Here is a 6,314-nt window from a genome sequence, read left to right on the forward strand (position 1 = left end):
CTGGTGCTCTTCCAGCAGAAGCCACCCCTTGCCTGGGTGGAGTGAGACCAGAAGCCCAGGAGGGCTCTGATGGGCCTCCCAGCTCTGCCACTGACTGTCCCCGAGACCTGGGGCTGGTGATTCCACCTCTGTGCCCCTCTGCCTTTCTGTCTGAGCACTGGGAGTGCCCAGCTCAGCATGGGGCCTGGCGCAGGGTGGACACAGTGGGACACGCTCTGTGATGTCATCAGTCTTGCTCGTCCTTCCTTCCTGAAAAATGGAGTTTGAAGAGGTGGCCGCTCACGAGGTCATAGGGGGTCAGATGAGATGGCACCTATAAAGTGCCCAGCCAGCACCCTCAGTCAGTGGCATTTTAAGTCATATTTTCATTATGGCAAGGTGACACTCTATGAAGGCCTCCACTCCACAGGAGATAAACGAGGCTCTTTAGGCCCAGAAGTTGATCTCCCACACACCCTTGGCCAACCTCAGCTCATTTCCCCATGTCCCCAGCAGTGTAGGTCGTGAGCGGGGCTGCTGTGGTCACATGTCCCACAGCAGCTATTCACAGAGACCACGGAAGGTGCCATAGCATAGAAAGGGTGCCTCGCACCTGGGCAGCAAATGGACCCAGGTCCTTGTACTCCCTTTCGCAGGACCAAGTACCAGCCCTGCAGCAGGCCTAGCCCCTGCTCTCGTCCCGTTGGAGAAATTCATCAAGTTGCACTGAGTTTTGCAGCTGTCAGAGCCCAGGTCTGCAGGAGTTTCAGTGGGTGACAACTTGCCCCGCCTGTCAATCACGGTGGCCGGACTTCCTTAATATTGTGGGAGCTCATCAAACCAGGTCCAGCCGGAGCTCATCTGCAGAGCTCTTACCTACTATGCTAAAGGCAAATTAACAAAAGCACTTAATAAGGACTGGCTGGGTCCCCACATGTACAGGGGTAGACACACAGAAGAGTGTGTGTAGTAGGTAACGTGCAGGTAGGAGGTGGAAGGAACAGCACACACATGTGAACTTAATCCCTTCTCCAAGCCTGCGACGCAGGTGCCGTTTTGCCCACCTCACAGACAGCAGGCCAAGCCCAGAAACACCAGGGGCTGGTGCCAGTGTCCCTGCTCTTCGCTGAGAGGCTGGGACATGGTAAAGGGCCGAGCATGGTGCCTGGCACGTACCCAGTGCTCAGTACCTGGGGACGATCGTCATGGGGGCTCTTCAGAGCCCCTGAACAGGCAGCCCAGGGCTCCTCCGCCTCTCCCATCCTCTGGGGGTGGGTGGCTGGAGCTGGGTTATCTCACTGTGGCCTTTCAACCTCTCAGAGAGCTGGGGTCAGGGCCGGGGCAGCAGGCCTGCTGAGCGCTGGTAGGCTGGGCAGCATGGGCCATGTCAACATGAGATGTCCCAGGAGGACCTGCTGGGACAGCTGGGGGCGGGGCCTGGAGCAGAGAGAGGTGGAGGGGGTGATGCCCTGAAGCCGGCCACTCCCCCCTGGGAGAAGTGGGTGGAGGAGTCAAGGAGGGGGTGGTCGGGGAGGGGGTGGCCAGGCTGAAGCTGCCCCCTCCCCACCTTGTGCTCTGCTCAGCCGCTTTTCAAGATCTTAGTTTTATAACTTGGAATAGCTGTGAAGGTCTTTAATATAATTATTTGGAGATGGACACAATACCTTTACTTTTATGTGGTGCTGGGGATCGAACCCAGTGCCTCACGCATGCTAGGCAAGTGCTCTACCACTGAGCCGAAATCCCGGCCCGTGAAGTTCTGTCTTTAAAGAAAATACAGTTAGCCCCCGCTTCTCCCCCAGATTGTACCAACGTGCACACATGGGATGTACCCTTTTCAAAAACTGGTTTGCTTGGCATCAACTCTGCAGTGTTTTTTGTTACCAGGTCTTGAATGCTTTAGGTGACCTCATTCTTTTTAACTGTTGCATGCTATTCCACACCTCCAATGGGCAATGGTTCTCCAATGATTTGCTCATGGAGGGACAAGCAGGACATGCTTTCCTGATGGTATGAAATGCGCTACAATCAACACCCTTGTCCACATTGAGTACGTGCTGTGATAATACCTGTCTTCCTAGGGTAGAGTTCTGGAGGTGGGCCAAAGGGACATTAAGGATCAATGGATCCAGTGGCTGCAAGCTGCCAGTTCTATTTTTACTTAAGAACTCCTTGTCATAGGCTCCTGGAAGGAAAGCTTCTGATTTTTTAAATCATAGTATTCCACACTCACCTCATTTCACACAGCAGAAGACTGGTATCATAAGGAGAATACTCGGTCCCAGGGTAGGACAATGGTGTCCAGGAGAAGGGGCACCCTCTGGGAGATTGCCTGTGGGATATTGAAGGTTGCTCAGGACTCCTTTGCTGACAGACGTATATGGAACCTCGAGTTGTCCAGGGCTGACCCCCAGGCAGTGACCAATTGATGGGGACCACAGCAGTCCAAGTCCTTGCCTGGAGACCAGATAATCCAGGGGCCCATTCCTATCCCAGAGCTCCCCCCAGGATCCAGCCGAGGCTGGGACTTTCTGAAGTCTCCCCTCTGCTGGGCTTCACCCTCCATTACCTGTTTGTCCTGGGGACAGTCCGTCAACACAGCCCATGCATCCACACCTTGGACTCAGGCCAAGTTCTTCCAGAACACACCCGAGGTACCATGGAGGATGGCCAGGCAGTGCCCTCCTGGATAGATGTGTCTTCATCAGCAGTCTCCCAAGAGCAGCCAAGGGCCCTGGAACCCCCTGCACGCTGCAGAGCAGCCTGCCGGCTTCCTGCAGGAGATTTTCAGCATGGATCTGAAAGCTTGGGGTCTTGTCATCCAGAAATGTAACCTGAAATAATAGGCCCCACCGTCACTGTACACAGGCTGGGTATCTTGTAGATCTTCTCTAGACACCTTGGTTTCCTCGTCTGTGCAGTAAAACAATCAGTACCTGCACCGTAAGGCAGTGAGAGTGAGGTACTGCTTTCCATGCTTACTCCTGTTGTGCTTGAGCTGAAATACTAGGTTCTGATCACCACACTCCGCTGTCCATGTGACCTTCAACAGCTGAGCTTCATTTCCCCCTCTGCAGCTGGGGACAGCTACTTCTCTTGGGAGTGACACAAAGATTTAGTGTCAGGTCAGGCTCACGGCCGTGCATAGCAAAGGCCCTGATCTGACTCACTTGGGGCCATAGGCAAGCTAGAAGGATGAGTCAGATACGCTCGGTGCTGGACCAGGAGAGAGAATTTGTGAATTGAGCAAGATGATGTTCATCGTCTAGCCTCCCTCCACTGTTTGTACAATTAAAATATGAATAAAGAAAAGTCTTTGGCCTTCCCCGGAGATTACCACTATGGGTTTATTCCTCTATTATCCAGTATGTTTGTTTCAAACATTTACATCTGGATGTTTTGGGAAAAAACGATCACTTTCTACATATTAGAATACTAGTTATTACATAGATGTCTCAGAATGGGGTCGTGTGTCTTCAGCCTTGGCGAGCATGCTCACCTGCCCAGTCTCAGGAGTTCTATTTGGCCACTCCCACCTTGCTGGACACCCAGGTTACTACCACTTTGCCACAAGCCCTTCTGCGCATGACCATCATTGTGCTTATTTATCTTTGCACACGGGCAATAGTGCGTCTACAGCTGTGGCTTGATCTCTGAGGTGGGGGGATGTGCACTTCCTGGACCTCATGGAGGCCCAAGTCCTGACATGGAATGGGATATTGTTTCCATAGATCCCACATTTCCCCTCCCTTGTATTATGTAGAATTTGTCAGGCATAAAGTAAGTTATTAATTTGATTGCGACTTGCAAGGAAGAAGTCTGTATGTTCGTATGTATTTTCCCCCTATATGGTTTTGATCTGGGGCAGATTGAGTCAACAGATGTGAAACCCACAGGTCCAAAGGGCTGACTGTTCACACTACCCCTGTCGACCCTTCAGAAGGGCCAGCAGAGAAATCTTACAAGTCAGGACAGATAGGGGAAGGAGGCACTCCTGACCACAAGTCTAATAACCTAAGGAAATAGGGCAGGGTCTTCACAGGTTTAAGGGCAGAGATCGAGGGCTTGGGGTGGAAGTCAGAAGGCAGGTGCCCGCCCTGTTCTGGCATTGTAAGATGAGGACTTGGAATCTTGAGGAGTCGTTAGTCTCAACAACAAGCCTCCTCTTCTAGGGACAAATATTCTGATTAAAGCAGCAACGTTCAACACTGGGACCCAGACTTGAGTTGGTTTCAATTTTCAACAGTTAAAAGTTGAATTTTCAGGTCCACAGTTATTACTGTTTAGAATTCCCTGCATAGAGCAACAATAAGCAGATTGATAATCATTTAATAGTTCTTTACAGATCATGCCCCCTCGTGGTATCTGGGTGGACCGCCACACCCCTTCCTTCTGCTCCCCACCATATTTTGCTCGTTATATGGACTTATTTTGGAGGAGAGTTGGCAGGAGACAGTAGATTTTCAAACAGTGCTAATTCCTTCCTGTCATCTCATGCTCCAAGAGGCCTCTTGTGCAATTCTTGTTCCAAGTTGTTAGATTCTGTAAACAAGTCAGGATGGCGCCTGGCATTTTGCCAGAGGGAGTGGTTTCTGAAGTAATGCCAGCGAGCCATTAAGTGTGGAGATTCCTTATTGGTTGACTGCTGTATCTAGTTTATGTTAATTAGATAAGCTGTGTAGAATGTATAAATACCCCTCCGGTCTTACAATAAACGGCTCCCACGCCTGCTGTATCAATGTACACAAGTTGTTTGTCACCCCCCAGTTATTTTGCTGCAGCCGGACTACGGCACCAAGTCATATTCTCAACCACAATTACTTAGTATCCTTTTTATTTGGGAATTATTTAGATTTACAGACAATACAGAGTCCTCAATAGCCCTCAACCCTAATGTTAACATCTTTCACGGAACTGTCACCAAAACTAAGACCAACCATGGTACGTTCCCGTTAGCGGCAGTCTTCAGTTGGATGCACCACTTTTTACACCTGTGTTCGGTCTTTGCTGTTATAAGGTCTCTTCCAGGACTCCTGTGTCAGTCAGCTTTCCATTGCTATGACAAAACACCTGAGAAAAAAAGCTTAGAGGAAAAATGTTTGGGCTCATAGTTTGAGTTTTTTGTCCACAGTCCACTACCTCATGGCTGCGGGTTCTGGTGAGGCAGATAATCATGGCAGAGCGGCAGGGTGGAGCAGAGCTACTTAGCTCATGGCAGCCAGCAAGCAGAGAGGGGCAGGGACAAGATACAGTCCCCCCTAGGCATACTCCCAAGGCCCACGCCCTCCAGCCAGGTTCCACCTCCTACAGTTCCCCTGGGGAAAAAAGCCCATAACACACTGGGGGACAATCAAGATCCAGACCACAACCACCCCACATGGTACTTAGTCATGTCCCTTGGTCAGGGATTTTGCAGGAGGCCCTTCTGTTGGGGTTGACGTGATGTTTACTCATGAGACAGGGGCAATGGGTTACCGGGAAGATGGGGGGCGATGACTCTCAGTCACCTGCCTTCACAGGAAGAAAGTGGTTGCCACCACCCATTTTTAAGGTTGCAGGGAGCGAGAGAAGGGGAGACTGAGATCTACCCGTGGATGGGTGAAAGCCGACTCAGGTTATTTGGGCTTCTTTTGTAAAGAGTCTCAACCTCCATTAAGATATGCATCTTTCTCCAAGATGGATGAGGAGGTGAAACCCAGGATGACCCCACCCGCCATGACCATCTTCCCTCCAGAGGCCCCAGAAGTTCCCTCACAGGATCCTCTGTCAGATAAGCCCTTCTCAGAGTCCTCCAAAGTCCTCCTTTGCACCAGGCACAGGGGAACTGGGTGGTGTCCCAGGTGTGGCTTCTCAGTGTGGTTTCCGGCCGGCATCACCACCAGGAGCTGCTAGAAGTGCAGGATCCCAGGCCTCACCTGGGCCTCCTGAGTTGGACTCCCCAGTTTGGCCAGGCCCTGGCCCAGTGGCTCCCAGGCGTGTCTGGGTTTGAGGAGCATCGTCTTGGACTCTCAGAGTCAGGGGTTGGCAGCTCCTGTGGTCAGTCTCCTCCCTGCCGCCAGGGCACTTGCTTTCTTCGGTCTCCTGTATCTTGCGCAGTTGGAGGATTACAAGGAAGGACAGAAGTGAGGGGCATGGAGGGAGGGGTCGTGGTAGCAGGTGGCTCCAAGAGGAGTCTGAGGGCTGGGAGAAGTGGGCGAGGAGGGGCAGTGTCAGCACAGCTGACAGAGGAGCAGGCTCTGCTGGCCTGGAAGATGGATGAGAGCGGGGATGGAGGGATGGATGGACACTGGACAGCTGCAGGGAGCAAAGGGCTCAGCCCACGTGGACCTGCGCGC

At 51.9% G+C, this 6,314-nt stretch overlaps 1 long non-coding RNA gene across 1 annotated transcript; it reads right to left on the reverse strand.

Annotated features, from left to right (window-relative positions):
• Window positions 1-345: 345 nt before the first annotated feature.
• On the reverse strand, window positions 346-3,064 carry LOC144369859 (uncharacterized). Its single transcript, XR_013429688.1, has 2 exons — window positions 2,549-3,064; window positions 346-2,311 (listed from the first exon to the last, which is right to left on the reverse strand). It is a non-coding gene; the product is annotated as an uncharacterized LOC144369859 (long non-coding RNA).
• Window positions 3,065-6,314: the final 3,250 nt, after the last annotated feature.

The sequence above is a fragment of the Ictidomys tridecemlineatus genome, chromosome 2, assembly GCF_052094955.1.
Source record: "Ictidomys tridecemlineatus isolate mIctTri1 chromosome 2, mIctTri1.hap1, whole genome shotgun sequence".
Lineage (NCBI taxonomy): Eukaryota > Metazoa > Chordata > Mammalia > Rodentia > Sciuridae > Ictidomys > Ictidomys tridecemlineatus.